The sequence below is a fragment of the Neophocaena asiaeorientalis genome, unplaced genomic scaffold (genome assembly GCF_003031525.2).
Source record: "Neophocaena asiaeorientalis asiaeorientalis breed wild unplaced genomic scaffold, Neophocaena_asiaeorientalis_V1.1 scaffold606, whole genome shotgun sequence".
In the NCBI taxonomy this organism is placed as follows: domain Eukaryota; kingdom Metazoa; phylum Chordata; class Mammalia; order Artiodactyla; family Phocoenidae; genus Neophocaena; species Neophocaena asiaeorientalis.
In genome coordinates, this window is record NW_020173687.1 from 9,569,972 (window position 1) to 9,587,198 (window position 17,227).

Sequence of the window (17,227 nt, forward strand, 5' to 3'; positions counted from 1 at the left end):
GAAAAGATATTTCCCAACTTCCCTGGTTTAAGAATCACCTGAAAAACTTGTTTAAAATGCCCACAGCTACAGCCCAGCTTTGGAAATCCCAATACAGCACATCTGGGTGGGACACCTGAGAATCTGTATTTAAAATCTAGGACTCTGGCTATTTTCCTGATCCAGACAATATGGGAAATACCACAGTAAAAAACCGGAGGCTCAGAAAAGGTAAGAGATCCACCCAGGGTCACACAGCGATTAGGTGATATTTAAACGAAGAGCCAACACTCAAATCACCTGCCCTCGTTCTAATCAGCGTGTTTTCTGTAGTCATGACCTTCACCCAACTTGCTAAATCTGGGCTTCTTTGCCGGAATTCATTTCCCCTCTACTCCCACCCACCCCTGGATCTCCCTGGAATGTTAAGTGGGACTGGGCAGGCCTTGCTGGGGTGCCTGCCACGTCCACCCCGAGATGTGAGTTACAGGCCTGTTTTGTTGCACGTCAGTTTACCACTGTAATTTGGGGAGTTCAGAGTTACTGTCTTTGCTCTGAGCTTTTTTTTTTTTGTGGTATGCAGGCCTCTCACTGTTGTGGCCTCTCCCGTTGCGGAGCACAGGCTCCAGACGCGCAGGCTCAGCGGCCATGGCTCACGGGCCCAGCCGCTCCATGGCACGTGGGATCTTCCCGAACTGGGGCACGAACCCATGTCCCCTGCATCGGCAGGCGGACTCTCAACCACCGCGCCACCAGGGAAGCCCTGCTCTGAGCTTCTTATACACACCAAAATATTTCAGTTTTGTGTCCCACATTATTCTGCTGTGCTTGATCTAAGAGGTCAAAAAATAAGCCTGCTAGCATCTAGTTTTACATGGGTTTTCTTGGGGAAACCAAGAATTCAAGGGCTGTGTCCTGGAACAGGGTTTCTATATTGATACTTCTTGGGTGGGTCTTGTTTGTTTGTTTTCTTGGCTTCAGAAGGATTCTCTGAGCAATAAAAACTGAATGCTTACAACTGAAATTGATCTTCGGTTCATCAGCCAGAATTGGATCTTCTGGAAAGATTTCAGTTGAAGATCTGGAATAAAAACTATGATAGCTTCTCTCCCCTGCCCTTCTGTTTCCTTTACTGCTGTGACACTGTCGTGTCTTTAAGAGGCTGTGTGAGGAACTAGATTTGACCCAGGGGACTGTCCACGGCGAGACTGCCTAATCTCAGGCAGGAACTGCAAGGCCCATGACTACAGCCTGCAGAGACGGTGAAGTCTTGCTTAAACCAAGCCTTCACGCTTTAAAATGCTCTTCCGCACTTTCAGTGACATGGGGAAACCGAGCAAGAAACAGGTCACGTGACTTGCCCAAGCTCACTCTGCTGGTCACTGGTCTTTGCTTTTGAGCCCAGGTCCCTACCTCCTTCCCTCCCTCACCCCTCCTTCCCTCAGCGCTGAGTGTCCGGCTAGTGGGTAATGAACAGAGGCAAGAGTACCATTCCATTTCCTTTGGTTTAGTTTTCTCATTTAGCTTGGTGCTTCCGACTTCATCCTGGCATCATGAGAGCAACAGAGGGTGCCCACGAGTCCCCAAGCCAGAGAACAAACTCTGAGAAAAGGCTGTGGTTTAGTATTGAATTGTGGGGAGCCAGCAGGGTCCCACTGCCACTGTCCTGGACTACACACACACACACAGAAAAAAAAATATATATATAGAGAGAGAGAGAGAGAAACTTACATTTTACAACTGTGTGGGCACAAGGATTAATATAATCTAAACTGGATTATATTAAAACTTTTTGCTTCTGATTTTAAAACAAATTAAAGCTCTTCCATAGGCCCCTAATTGGAGATGTCAGCTCCTGGGGGTGGGGAGATTATAACCAAGACATGAGGAATGTTAAGAGAAGTTTCTATTCTACACGGAGAAGAGACAGGTTGGGCAGAAAGATAATTACTTATCTTGGTTTTGCCTAGTTTGTTTTTTTATAACAGCTTTATATTGAATTATACTAAGATATAATTCAAATGCCATAAAAAGACTTACATTCTTTTAAAGAATATAATTTAGTAATTTTTAGTATATTCATAAAGTTGTGCAACCATTACCAAAACCTTTTTTTTTTTTTTCTTGGTACGCGGGCCTCTCACCGCTGTGGCCTCTCCCGTTGCGCAGCACAGGCTCCGGACGCGCAGGCTCAGTGGCCATGGCTCACGGGCCCAGCCGCTCCGCGGCATACGGGATCTTCCCGGACCGGGGCACGAACCCGTGTCCCCTGCATCGGCAGGCGGACTCCCAACCACTGCGCCACCAGGGAAGCCCCATTACCAGCATCTAATTGCAGAACATTCTTATCATCCAGAAGGAAACCCTGTACCTGTTAGCAGTCACTTCCCATCCCCACTCTTCCCAGCCCCCCTGGCAACCACTAATCTACTTTCTGACTCCGTGAGTTTGCCTATTCTGGGCATTTTATCAATACATAATTGGAATCATACCATATGGGATCTTTTGTATCTGACTTCTTTTACTTAGCATAATGTTTTCCAGGTACGTCCAGGTTGTAGCGTGTATCACTACTGCATTCCTTCTTATGGCCAAATAATATTCCATGGTGTGGATAGACCACATTTCATTTATCGATTCATCGATTGATGGAAATTTGGGTTGTTGCCATTGTTTGTCCTAGTTTTAAAGGTACTCGTGTATTCAGGTTTTTGGAATTATTCGTGAATTTTTGTCATGATACCCACTACCTACTGAACAGTTACTCTGTGTCACTCACATTAGCTCTTTGAACATCCCCATCAGCCCTGTTCAGGACCTCTTATTAGCATCATCATTTTAGGGTTGGTTACGCTGAGCGACAGAATGGGTGAGCAGCTGGCCCTGGGTCACACAGCTAGTCTAGTTGATTTGGTTGGACTCACCCAGTGATTAAGATCCTGTTCTAGATTCTGATCCTGCCAGAATCCCATACTGCAATCTAGTAATGGGCGGGGCACATTCATCCATCTTTGCAGGAAGACAAAGACAAAAAGGTTGATTCTAGCCCAGGGATCAGTATGAAAATAATCAGGCACGGCAGGGAAATGACACACTCTTCTCTCAGATAAGTAGCAAAGGTGGAGCCTGGCCAAGGAGCTACTCTGTTCTCTTAGCAAACTAACGTTTATTGAGCACTTACTACACACCAGGTATTTGCTAAGCATTTAACTGCTGTGCCTCCTATAACCAGCTCTCAAGAAACCAAGAGTGGACCAGAGGAGAACTCCGAAATTTCTTCTGACCCAGTATTGGCATCCCTTAGTTCTCAGGAAACACATCCATCCATCCATATATCACATTTACCGTTTTTTTTAACACATATATATAGATATGTACTTGTATTTTTTTTGTACTTGTATTTTTAAAACACGATTTCTTAGGATAGTCAAAATGTTTTGCAAATTATAAGTAAAATAGTACTTTTGAATATTCTTCCTTGAACCAATCTCTTTATTTTTTTCCAAAAGTGCTAGCTATAAAATTGTAAAAGAATTCCTGTAGTTAGTTGTTCAGTTTTTAATGCTGATTTTGTGGTTCTTAAGCAGTGATGAGAGTCATTTATCTTGGGCTATATTCTTCTGGCATTATCTTTCCCTGAGCATTACTTCGCTGAATTTTGAGGATGGAATTGGGTGATATTTAGTTATTAGGGAAAGGGAGACAATAGGGCGAATGTTCTGAACGCCATCAGCTGCTTTGGTTTTGTGAGTTGATTGGTAGATTCACTCCAGATAGGTGTATAGAACTTTCAACAGGGGCCCACGGAGCTATGAGGACACTAGATGCTACGATTGAGCCACTGCCTTGAAGCAGCTTATGTCTAGATGCCACTGTTTCTTGTCTTGTCATTGCCTCTACCAAAACTGTGGATCTTGAGGGCTCAGACTGGTTCTAACCATGCTAACCCCTGGAAGGAAGTGTTCAGCAAATGTTCACTGAACTCATTCATTCATTCAGTGTTTCTTGAGCACCTACTCTGTGCCAGGTGTGGTTCTATAAACTTGGGAGGTATCAAGAGCAAACAAAGAATGATCCTTGCCCTTGTAGTCTACCTTCTAGTGTGGGGAAAGAGACAGTACATGGAGAACAAAACACATATGTACATTTTACAGTGTCTTAGAAGGATAAGTGCTGTGGCATGGGGGGCAGGGTTTGATAGGGGAGAGAGGTTGCAGTTGTATATAGATAGGATGGTCAGGGAAGGCCTCCCTGAGAAGTTAAGACTGGAATGAGGGAGGGAGGGAGCCATGTGGATATCAAGAGGGAGAGAGTTCCAGGCAGAGGGAACAGCCAATGCAAAAACCCTAAAACAGAAATGTGCCTGGGGTGTTTGAGGTTAATGTGACCAGAGAAAAATGAGCAACAGAAAGAGAAACTGGTAGAAAGTGGGGTTGGGAACAGTATGATTCTGTTTTTTGTATTCTGCCATATTTTAAAATAACTAAAACAATAACAACAGTTGCATTCATTCAGCAAATACTAATTTCATATGATGGTAGTGACACAAGGCAGGCAGGGTCCTTGCCCTCTGGGATCTCACAGACTAGTAAGGCAGATGGGCAAATAAACATTTGTCACAGTATATGAATGCTCTGTCAGGGGGACATAGCAGGATGACAGGGAACCCATATAACCCAGGTTTGGAGGGCCCAGGGGAGGCTGCTCATGGAAAGTCAAAATGATAATTGAAATTGGGAACAGAGAAATGCAGGGTGAGCATTCTAAGGTGGGCTGGAACACATGAAGCCCTGGAGGAGAGAGGTCATTTGTAATCGGAGCATTTTTCTAGAAAGGAAAAGGCAAAAAAAAAAGGTGCTCCTTGGAGAATGTTAGCTCCTGGGAAGGTTGTTTATTTCTAGAGAAGCAACACCACATTTATACCATTTATATAAAGTGATCATATAGTCCATCATCCAGACTGGGACATCAGACTGGGACACCTTTGAGAGTGGGGTGGCAAGCACTATGGGTAATTATGCTGGGAGAGCAGGTATAAGTAGCCTCCAGTATGCCCTTACCACCCTCGCCGATGGAAGGCCCAGCCCAGAAAATGTAGAATAATGCCTAATGCTTCTCCCTAGTGGCGGAATGCAGTAACACAACACAAGTCAAAGAGTTTCCTATCCCATGAGTCAGTTTTCCAAGAAAAATAACAAGTCACGTGCCACAGAGCTGACCAGAGTTTGGGTTTTGACCTAATGCTTTAGAGATAAATGTATTACTATAAATGTATCAAGTCTTTATCCATCTGTTTATTCTTCACTGTGTGATTGTATTCCTATTTTCAGTGTTAGTGGCTGTGGTAGATTAGATTTCTGTTTCCAGCCCAACACTCCCTCCCTGGTACAGAATCATACTTATCAACCCTTGCACATTGGTATCTTGGTGGGTAGAGTGGCTTCCTGGCCCCATTGACTCTGGGTGAAGCTGTGTGATTTGCTTTGCCCAATGGAATATAGTAGACCCAATGGGAAGAGGGGCTTTAACTGTGCCTGTACAGTTTGGCTCATCCTCTTGCTCTCACGTGACCTATCATGAGAAGGACATGCTGTGTGTAGCAAAACACCCAAGGAGACACAAGCAAACCCATGGAGTTGACCTCAACCCAATCCAGTAGAGCCACAATGACTCACAGACACGTAAAAAATAACATAAATATTTGTTGTCGAAAGCCACTGAGATTTTGAAGTTGTTTGTCACGCAGCAAAAGCTGACTAATACAGGAGACTATTAGTAAACATAGTCAACTGAATTGCCATTTCCAGTGTTTAGCATTTACTTGAATGCGTGAAATAATGTTTTCCCTGCAGTACCACTTTAAAATCACTTTCAACACAAGTATGATGAAAAAAGTATTTGTCCTTGTAAAATCTGGATGCAAATCCAGCAGGTCTCTTCTTCCCATCTTGTCTTGCATCCCTTTTCTTCCTTTTTTTTTTTTAATTTTTGGTCAGTTCCCTTTCATAGGAGAGAGAAAGAAAACCTGCCCAGAGGACTCCCCACCCAATCTACCCAAGACCTGTTAGTCTCCATAAGGGCATCTTTTGTTAGAGGCAACATTTTCCTCACTGGCTCTGAAACTCAATGTCTTCCAAGAGAACATACATGGGAGGAATAAAGTGCTGGAGATGCCTCAGCTTTTAAGAGACTTTACACCTTTTCTTAAAGAGGATTCCATTCATTTTGAGCTAACTCTAACTTACCATGTGTCTTCAGAAAGATTTGCAGAGTTCAGATTAATTTGAAAGATTGGTATGCTGAAGGCTCAATAAGAACTTAATTTTTTTTTCAGTATTAAAGTTCTTGCAAGTTAGCAAATCGGCAGTCATCTTTACAGAGCTTCTTTCCACCTAATCCAGTGTAGACAGCATAGATACACCCAGATTACCTGTAAGCAGGTGAGTAAGTACTGTCATTCAGAGACCTTGCAAGCCTGGGTTGTACAGCAGGCCCATGGAGAAGTGGAACAGTGGATGGTAGTGGTTAAGAACAAGGGCTCTGGAGTCAGAAGAAGGTGGGTTCAAATCCCAGCTCCATATTTTCCCAGAGATATGACCCAGACAAGTGACCCAACCTCTCTGAACCTCAGTTTCTTCTTCTGCATAATGGGGATAATAACAGTTCCTACCTTATAGTGTTGTAAAGAAGGATTAAATAACACATGTTAAATAAAATAATGCATGTTTAGATATAGAAAACAAACTTGTGATACCAAAGGGGAAAAGAAAGGGAGGAAGGACAAATTAGGGGTGTAGGATTAACAGATACAAAATAAAATAGAGAAGCAACACAGATATTCTGTATAGCACAGGGAACGGTACCCATTATATTGTAATAACCTATAATGGAATATATCTGCAAAAACACTGAATCACTATACTGTACACCTGAAACTAACACAATATTGTAAATCAACCATCCTTCAATTTAAAAAGAAAAACAAAAATAATACAGGTTAAGTACATAGCACATAGGAGGCAGTCAATTAATGTAGCCATATAGGTAGCAGCGCTAATGACCTGCTTTCTCAGTTTTTCTGTATCTTTGGCTAAGCCGTCAGTAGCTCACCCTTGTCATCATTAGGGCTGCTCAGGATCCACCGGCTTCCTGTGTAGAAAACATCTGTCACTGTGCTCATCCAGGTGGAAGGCAGTGTCCTACCCACCACTGTACAAGCTGGTGAGCATCAGCTACTCCCACGACTTCCTTGCAGCTTGAGGACACGCACAAGCCCTGGGCTTGGCCAGTCAGGTATTCCTGCCTAAGACCAAGCAAGCAGCATAAACCACAGGGAGGTATTAAAATTCATCCACAATAGCAGCGTTTCAGCAGAGGTTTAAACAGTGTGTGATGACAGCAGCGGCGGTTTCTGGGAGCAGTGGGGCCCAGCTTCGGGGTTTCCAGCATCAGCATCAGAGATGTTCCCCTGCAGCATCCCCAACAGACGTCCTTGCAGGGCACCTCGTTCTGGCCTGCCTCACTTTCTGCCCATCACCTGAGTTGGGCTCTCACTCAGGTCCCTCACATGCTCCAATCAATCAATTCCTGTTCTGGTTCAACTGGCCAGCAGTTTCTGTTGCTTGTAATCAATGAACTCGAATTGATACACTCCCAAAGAGGGAAGCTCTGATGGGCTCTACTGTCATTGACTAATAGTGAGGACTCCAGTTGGGCAGAATTGGGAGCCATATCAGCGTAGAAGTCATTGCTTTAGACTCAGCCTTTGCACTTAGCTAAAAAGCCAGCTCAGGGGCTTCCCTGGTGGCGCAGTGGCTGAGAGTCCACCTGCCGATGTAGGGGACACGGGTTCGTGCCCTGGTCCGGGAGGATCCCACATGCCGCGGAGCGGCTGGGCCCGTGAGCCATGGCCGCTGAGCTTGCGCGTCCAGAGCCTGTGCTCCGCAATGGGAGAGGCCACAACAGTGAGAGGCCTGCATACCGCAAAAATAAAATAATAAAATTATTTTTTTTAAAAAAAGCCAGCTCAGATGGTTTCAGTCTAACAGTGCAACGCTTGGCACCTTTAAGCAGAAAGATGCCCCTACCACCACCATGGGAATTCTCCTTCCTTCTGAGAGCCTGATGGGTACCAATGCTTCAGGGTTGGCCTTTGACTTCATTATAGAAGGGAAACTTCTTAAAGGAAAAATGTCCAACAACTTTTTTTTCCATAAAACATTTCAAACATACAGCAAAGTTGAAAAAAAGTGTTTGGTGATCACCCACATTCTTTCCACAAAGATTCTGTCATTAACATGTTACTCTTTTGGCTTTATCATATATCTCATTACAATATTTTTAATTGAAGAACTAATACATGCGAAGAGTGAAAAAATTCAAACACTCCAACATGGTATATGATGAAAAATTATTCTCCTTTCCACATCAGATCCTGAACTAACTTCCCAAAAGCAATCACGTGTTTACATATGCTTATATGTATAGTTTTTGTTTCTTCTTTTTCCTGATTTCCTTTTAACGGCCCCTTACTCAACTTACCGTCTTGTCGTTTGCCTTTCTTTTTTCTTTAATTTAACAATATATCTTTCATTCAGGATTCATTCATAAAAGCTTATTAAGCACCTACTCTGCTGTACCAGGCACTTTTTCCATAAACCAGGCACCCTGAATGGGTGGAGTAGTTCTGCTCTCCTCCCTCAGGGCCAAAAATTCAGAAATCATCCCATGTCACCTCATGTGAAACTAGTTCATTCTTTTTTTTTTTTTTTTTTTGGGCTGCATTTTGGGTCTTCGTTGCTGCGCAAGGGCTTTCTCTAGTTGTGGCAGGGGCTCTAGCAGGGGCTACATTTCGTTGCCGTGTGCAGGCTTCTCACTGCAGCGGCTTCTCTTGTTGTGGAGCACAGGCTCTGTGTGCACGGGCTTCAGTAGTTGTGGCACACAGGCTCAGTAGTTGTGGCTTGTGGGCTGTAGAGCGCAGGCTCAGTAGTTGTGGTGCACGGGCTTAGTTGCTTCGTGGCATGTGGGATCTTCCCAGACCAGAGCTTGAACCTGTGTCCCCTGCATTGGTAGATGGATTCTTAACCACTGTGCCGCACCACCAGGGAAGTCTGAAACGAGTTCTTTTTTTTTTTTTTAATAAATTTATTTATTTAATTTTGGCTGCGTTGGGTCTTCGTTGCTGCACGCGGGCTTTCTCTAGTTGTGGTGAGCTGGGGGCTACTCTTCCTTGTGGTGCACAGGCTTCTCATTGCGGTGGATTCTCTTGCTGCGGAGCACAGGCTCTAGGTGCGCAGGCTTCAGTAGTTGTGGCTTGCGGGCTCAGTAGTTGTGGCTCGTGGGCTCTAGAGCACAGGCTCAGTAGTTGTGGCACACAGGCTTAGTTGCTCCGCGGCATGTGGGATCTTCCCGGACCAGGGCTTGAACCCATGTCCCCTGCATTGGCAGGTGGACTCTTAACCACTGCGCCACCGGGAAAGTCCAAAACTAGTTCATTCTTAAAGGGACTTTTAAACCAGGGCTTAAATGCATATAAGACCCAGCTGACAACAGAAATGTACGAAGGTATCTGCAACACAAAACAATAAACATTTGGAATCCCTGGCGGTCAAGTGGTTAGGACTCTGTGCTTCTACTGCAGGGGGCATGGGTTCAATCCCTGGTCGGGGAATTAAGATCCCGCATGCTGCATGGCAAGGCCAAAAAAAAAAAAAAAAAATTATGATGTAACAATAAACGTTTGACCACCAGGTGTGCAGGAGATCAGAAGTTGGAACTAAAATGTATTAGTTCTGGGAATCCTTGGGTATTTTCTCTGCTATAAATGAAACTCAGCTATTCCACATTTGGTTGGTTGGTTGGTTTCTTCCTTTTGCTCGACCCCTTGCCCTCTATTCTATATCTTTTACACACCTCATGGTTTCTACTCCCGTAGGGTTTTCACTTCCCCCTGACTTTAGGTGAGGGGAAGTCCTCTCTGGCCTTTCTCTATGGCTTGACCACATATTTCCAGCACTCTGTTGGTTACAAGGAACAGAAAACACACTAAAACTAGCAGAAGTAAGAAGGCTTCCTGGACAGTTACTAGGTAGTTTCCAAAATCGAAGAAAGAAACACAGGGTTCAGGGCTGCTCCCCGGACCTTGAGACCTAAACCAGGGGGATGGTCGTGTGTAGCGTCCTTTTTCATGATCGTGCTCTTCACTGCTTGCCTTTGCTTGTTCTTATTCTTTCCTCCTAAGGTGGGTTTTGTAAACTTGCTAGAAAGTTATGGGCACAGTTGGCAACCCCAACTTAACACCAGCCCAATGCGGCAAATCCAGAGGGTAGTCCTTCTGTCTCTGCTTTTGGACATAAACACGCCAGGAATGGTGCGCCCAGCGCCAGAGCACATCAGTGGTCAGGCAGACACAGTGGGTTAGGCTGAGCCCATCTGGCCAGTGGCCCACTCATCTGGCCATCAGTGGCTTTCCATAAGTGGCACCCGTACCAGAACTAGTTCCCCAAAGGAAGGAGGGTAGCATGGTTACACAAAACCATGAATATTCATTGCCAAGGCCCTGAGCCTCAGACCCCTCAGCTAACTACCTCCTTCTCTGCGCATTTTCCAGATTTTCCTTGGGGATCCACTCCACCCCCTCTTTCAGCCTGTATGCTTCAAATGGGGCTAACACACCCCCTTCATGAGGGGAGGGCACGTGTCCCATGCTTGGCCAATCACAGTACCCCGTGACCTTGGTCAAAGTTATAAGTCCAAAAGCAAGGGTTAGCAAGTTTATTCTATAAAGCAACAGAAAGAGTTGCTGGTTTCAAGAGAGATAATTGATAGTAAATATTTATCATCTCTGTTGGAGCTACTCAGTTCTGTAGTTCTAGTACAAAAGTAGCCGTAGATAACATATAAATGCATGGTGCTCTGTTCCAATAAAGCCTTATTTACAGAAATAGGCAAGTGGACCAGATTTGGTCCACAGGCCATAGTTTGCCAAATCCTGGTCCAAAGGATGGGTATATCTATCACCCAAACCAGTCAGGCACAATGTAGGTATTCAATAAAATATAGAATAATGGTTATTACATTTTTAATTCGTTTTTAAAGTTATTATAGTATAAGGGTAGTAGGTAGATGGCAGCCAATAATAAATAATAACTAATAAACTTGATTCTTTACTATTTGTCAATCCCTTTACATATATTTCCATTTTAATACTCAGAAAAACCATTTGAGGTAGGTAGAATTATTATCCTCATCTTACAGATGAGGAAACTGAGGCTCGAGGAGGTTAAGAGACTTGTTCAAAATCACACATCTCTGAAGAGCTGGACTCTGGTGAGATAATATATGTAAAATATGTTCTAAAATGCTACTCGGCACACGGTGAGCCTCTGTGAATACTCACTCTTCTCGTTGTCATCGTCACAGTCATCACTACCACCACTGTTGTCGCGTCTCAGGTTAGGAGAGGTTGAGTTCCCTTCCCAAGCCAGGCCTAGGATCTGCCTCTGGATGTGTCCAAGTTTAAAAGGGAGAGAGGGGAAAGGAGAAATAGGAAATGGTTTAATTATACCCTACTTGCTATACAAAGCCTCTGCATCTACTCCCTACCCATGTCCTGTCTCCAGCACTCTGCCCACCTCCAGCCAGACTGAGGTTCCTCAAAAGTGCCATAGCTGGTCTTTGCACAAGCTATTCCCTCTGCCTGGAACCCTTTTCACCTCATTTCTCTGTCTGCCCAAGACCTGCTCTTCCTACACCTCTGGGGTTATGAATCTGCCTCTTGCAGGAAGCTTTCCCTGACCGCTGTGTGAGTCTTTTTTTTCTTTTCTTTTCTTTTTTAATACAGCATGTGTGAGTCTTTATCACACTGTATTGTAACTGTTTACTTATTTTTCCTCTCAATTACTCTGACTTCATTGAAGGCTTACTGTTGCATTCCTAGAGGTTAGTATCATACCTCACACCCAGATAGAACCCAGTTAATGTTTGTAAACAAGTGAATGGTTCTGGAACAAGCCCTGGTAGAGTATGTCAGTCAGGGAGACCGTATGCCGTAGATATGGAACACGAAAAGAACCTGAAAATGACAGCTGGTCTGGGAGATTTCAGTGTCACCAGAAAAGGATTGGAAACTCATTTTTCTCAAGAATAGGTAAGACAACTGACCAGCTCAAGCCTGCCACACCCAGCCGCACGTCTAGAAGCTTAGAATTCCTATTCTTGGATAACATTCCTCTACAGTTCAGGAACTTCCAAATCTGTAGGTGTTAGCAGGTGAATTGGAGGCTGTTTTCACTATAAAGGTCCTGATCCACATTGTTGCTTATACAGTATCCTCTTCCAGTATTTCATCTCATCATTTCAAATTCTAATCCATGAAGGGAAGGGGCTGCAGTGGGGGAGGAGAAGGGAAAGAAGAGGAAGAACTGAGGATCTGTATCGTGGTTATTTCCATTTTCAATTAAGACTGTGCCCTAGTGACTTTTTAACTAGCTTTTTTTTTTTTAATTTTAAAAGTTAATATGCTGATGGGAATATAAATTAACATGGCCACATTGGGATAGAGTTTGGCATTTCCTAGGAAATTTGAATGTAAGCATATGCTCTGATCCAGGCATTCCTCCCACACTGCATTTCTCAAACTTACCATGCGTGAGAATCACTAAGGGATCTTGTTAAAATGCAGATCCTAGGCTTAGAGAAACTTACACATGTGAATCAGGAAAGCTGTGCAAGAATGTTCATAGCTACGTTGCTCATAATTACAAATTGGAGACCACCCACTGGCAATGAAGGTGTAGATGAAGTGTGATATAGTCACAGGGTAACGATGAATGAACCACAGCTGCCTGCAGCAACGTGTTGACTCTCACAGGCTTAAAGGAGCAAGTGAAGGAAAATTAGTCATACTGTTCAACAAGTGGCAACTCTAAGCAACATAGTTAGGTGGCAAAACTATTTTTAAATAATTATTACACAAAATTAGCGATCCTGGAAGAAGGTGGCAGAAAGAAGGAGAAGCTGATGGATAGGAATATGTGAAGGGCTTCTTTAGTACTAAGAATGTTCTGTATCTTACGGTGCTGATGGTTACTCAGGTGTTGTTCCTTAAACTGCACGTTTGTGTTTTATACGTTCTTGTATGTGTGCCAAATTTTCAATTAACTTAAAAGACTGTAAAAAGGTATATAGCAAGATGTCCGTCACTCAGACAACTGCATCACAAATACTGCTGTCCTGTCCCCAGAGCTAACTCATGTTACCAGCAACCTGGTCTCCTCTGCATTCACAAGTTTGTGTGTGTATGTGTGTAGATGTATATATGTTAAATTTGATACAGAGAGATACTGTTACATATATGTATTTACATACATATATACACATACACACAACAGCATTACTTGTGTTCTTTTCTGTCCTTTGAATATTTCACCTAATACATCCTGAAAATATTCCATCAGTGCACAGAGAAATACATTATTCTTTTTATAGTCATAAAGAATGTATTCTATTTTATGATAGAACCATAATTTAGTAATTTTAATGATTAATTTTTAACCATAAAGTAGTATGTGAACACACTCCCTATTTTTAAAAAATGTTACTAAGGATAATGTTCTCTTACGCATACCTGTGGAAATTTTAGGTTCTCCGATCCTTCCCCTCTGAATCTACTCCCTGGTGCCACCTTGCTTAACTCATAGCCAGTGTGCATCCTGCCAGGACTTTTGTCCTCTGGATTTTCATTTTCACCACTGAAAACATATGTGGACTTGAATATGTGTTTATGTCTATGTAGAACTTACTTTTCCTCTTCAATGCAGTATAGCTGGAGCTCTAGCCATCCCTATAAACATCAAACTGGCTGATTACTTTTATTTGCTGCCTGGTATGGCTAAACCACAGTTGAATCTAACCATTCCCCTATTGTTGTACACTTAGGTTGTTTCTCAAGTTGTTTGCGATGACAGTAGTGTTGCAACAAACATCCCTGGACTCGTCCCCTTGTGCACATGTGCAAGCATTTCTCTATAGGAGATGGAAAGCAGAACTGATAAACCACTGGGAGGGCATATCTAAAGACTGATTGCCAGATTGCCCTCCAAAGTGGCTATAACCATTCACACTCCCACTAGCAACGCATTAGAAGACTAATCTCCCTTCACTCTTAGTAAAAGTAGATGTTATCAGCAGTCTTAATTTTTATTGAGCTGATAGGCGAAAGAAAGGAGGACTTTATGGTGAATATTCATTCCCTTATAGTTAGTGATGCTGAACGCCTCTTGTAAGTTTGTTTTCCAGAATCTGCATTTAACACGATCCCCAGGTCATCCTTCTGCACATTAAAGTTTGAGAAGCACTGGAGTGAGAATCTGCATTTTAACAAGGTCCCCAGTGACGCCCGTGCACAGTCTGAGGAATACAGTGGGGGAGGAACAGCTGGATCATAGCATACGCTCACTTTTACTAATATGTGTGGGGTTGTGTTTATCTTTTCTATTCAGACAGGATATAAAACAGTACTTCAATGTATTTTTAACTTGCACTTCTTTCATCGTAAGTGAGCTTGGACTTTTTTTTTCAAATTCTTACAGGCATATTTTTCTTCTCTGGAAACCAGGTAGTCACTGAATCTTCTTACTTTGCTTCAAACACACGAAAGCTGATCTCCTGGGGGCTTTTGCTGTTATGGTTTTCTCTCCCTTGGAACGTTCTCTCCCTGGTTCTTCCCAGGGCTGCCTATTATATTCAGGTTTTAGCTCAAAGGTCACTTCTAGCAAAACTCAGGTACCGCCCCTACTACCACTCTTCATCTCGCCACCCCGTTTCACCTTGACCGTGGCCCCCAGCCCTATCTGAAATGACCCGCACACTGGTTCTTTCTTTCCTTCTCTGACTGCCCTGCTGGATCTTGTGTGTCTTGCCTATCCCTCCATACCCAGCACCTGGAACAGAGCCAGGCAACAGGCTAGACTCAAATTATCGTCAGATGAACAAATAAATGAACTCTCGGCAGATGAAGAAATGAGATTTGCTCCTGTCTAGCGTTACGCCCCACTGGGGCATCACTTTTACCTGGATAAATATTTCTTGATTCATTCCTGTATCCACAGCAGAAAATACTAGGTGGTAACGACAGAAGTTGAGTGAGCTTTAGGAGAACACGACCCAAGCAAGGTGCTCAGCCCCACGGGAAGCCCAGGACAATCAGAGAGACAATTATGTTTTTATCTATTTCTCTTAAGAAGAAAGCAATTACTTGACCAATATTAAACAATATCATAGCGCTCATTTAGTATATATAGAGAAACTGGTATAAAGGCATGGAAGTCTGCCACTCAGAAGGGTTGGGTAATGTCAGTACAGGCTTGTGTGCTTCCAATTTATTCCCACATAAAACAGAATATCTGTCCCAAGTTCACTGGAACCACCAATTCTTCTGTTGTTGTTGTTTTTTTTTTTTTTTGGCTGTGCCGCACAGCTTGTGGGATCTTAGTTCCCCAACCAGGGATCGAACCTGGGCCCTCAGCAGTGAAAGCGCCGAATCCTAACCACTGGACCGCCAGGGAATTCCCGGAACCACCAATTCTAGATGAGCATTAGCTATTTTTACAGATAACTGTAACTCTTACCCTACTCTTATAAATAACATTTACAGAGCGCTGCCTCCGTAGTAGACATTGTTCCATGTACTTTATATATATGTATTCATTCATCCTCACAACCACCCTGGCTGTATTAGCATCGCCATTTTATTGAAGAGAAAACTGGGGCACAAGGCAGCTTTCTCAAGGTCACATGGTAAAAGCCGGGATTCTCACCCAGGCTGGCCCCAGTCCGTGTGCTTCGTGATGACATGATACTGCCTCTGGAATCTTTGTAATGCTTTGTAGGATGTCGAATGACTGGGAGAATCTTCTGTATAATCCAGAGGTACACTTCACCTCTTGGCAAAATACTAAAGTTATCAAAGTTACAAATATACTCCGTTTTTCTTTTACAAAGGGACAGGCGTTGAAATTTTATTGACTTTCTTTTTGAAGAAAGGGAACTACCTAACAACCATTAAAAAAAAAATCAGGGGCTTCCCTAGTGGCGCAGTGGTTGACAGTCCGCTTGCCGATGCAGGGCACACGGGTTCGTGCCCCAGTCCGGGAAGATCCCACATGCCGCGGAGCGGCTGGGCCCGTGAGCCATGGCTGCTGAGCCTGCGCATCCGGAGCCTGTGCTCCGCAACGGGAGAGGCCACAACAGTGAGAGGCCCGCATACCGCAAAAAAAAAAAAAAAAAAAAAAAAAAAAGTTTAAAAAAAAAAATCAGGATACAGGTGATATACATATAAAGAATGACAAAATGCTTTCCAAGAGAAACATGCTATGGAGTGAGTATTTGAAATGCATGTTTGGCCATGATTCCCTTGTTAGGTGATTTTGTTGCTGAAAATAATGAAAAGTTGTCACCTGTAAAGACCTCTATCTGCGTGTTTAAATTTGGCAACAGAATTTCCCAATCTATTTAAACATCTTCCAAGTAAAGAGCTTCAGTGGGTTTGAAATCTAGTTGTTAAAGATATAGTTTAGGGTTTCCCTAGGGCTTCCCTGGTGGCACAGTGGGTGAGAGTCTGCCTGCCAATGCAGGGGACACGGGTTCGTGCCCCGATCCGGGAAGATCCCATATGCCGCGGAGCGGCTGGGCCCGTGAGCCATGGCCGCTGAGCCTGTGCGTCCGGAGCCTGTGCTCTGCAACAGGAGAGGCCACAACGGTGAGAGGCCCACGTACCGCAAAAAAAAAAAAAAAAAAGATATAGTTTAGGTTAACCTCTTCAGGTTAATTTGTAGAAGCCCCAGGTTGATTATCAGGGGAAATGAAAATTTACGAGCTGGATTTCAAAGAAAATAGTCAATTTGTGAAACTGGCAAATGGGATTAAAAAGGGAGAACCATGATTTAAGCATAGCCAATGATACTTTATTTTTTTCTATATATCCTGTGAGGTTTTTTTTTTCTCTTCAGTTTTTCAGTGATAACCCTTGAAATCAAGCCATTAAAACCAAACATGGGGGCTTCCCTGGTGGCACAGTGGTTGAGAGTCTGCCTGCTGAGGCAGGGGACATGGGTTCGTGCCCTGGTCCGGGAGGATCCCACATGCCGCAGAGCGGCTGGGCCCGTGAGCCATGGCCGCTGAGCCTGCGCTTCCGGAGCCTGTGCTTCACAACGGGAGAGGCCACAACAGTGAGAGGCCCGCGTACCGC

General features: G+C 43.8%; 1 protein-coding gene across 1 annotated transcript in view; it reads left to right on the top strand.

Moving 5' to 3' along the window:
- Window positions 1–17,227, top strand: part of ZFP64 (ZFP64 zinc finger protein) — an 80,090-nt gene that overhangs the window by 38,782 nt on the left and 24,081 nt on the right. The window lies entirely within an intron of this gene.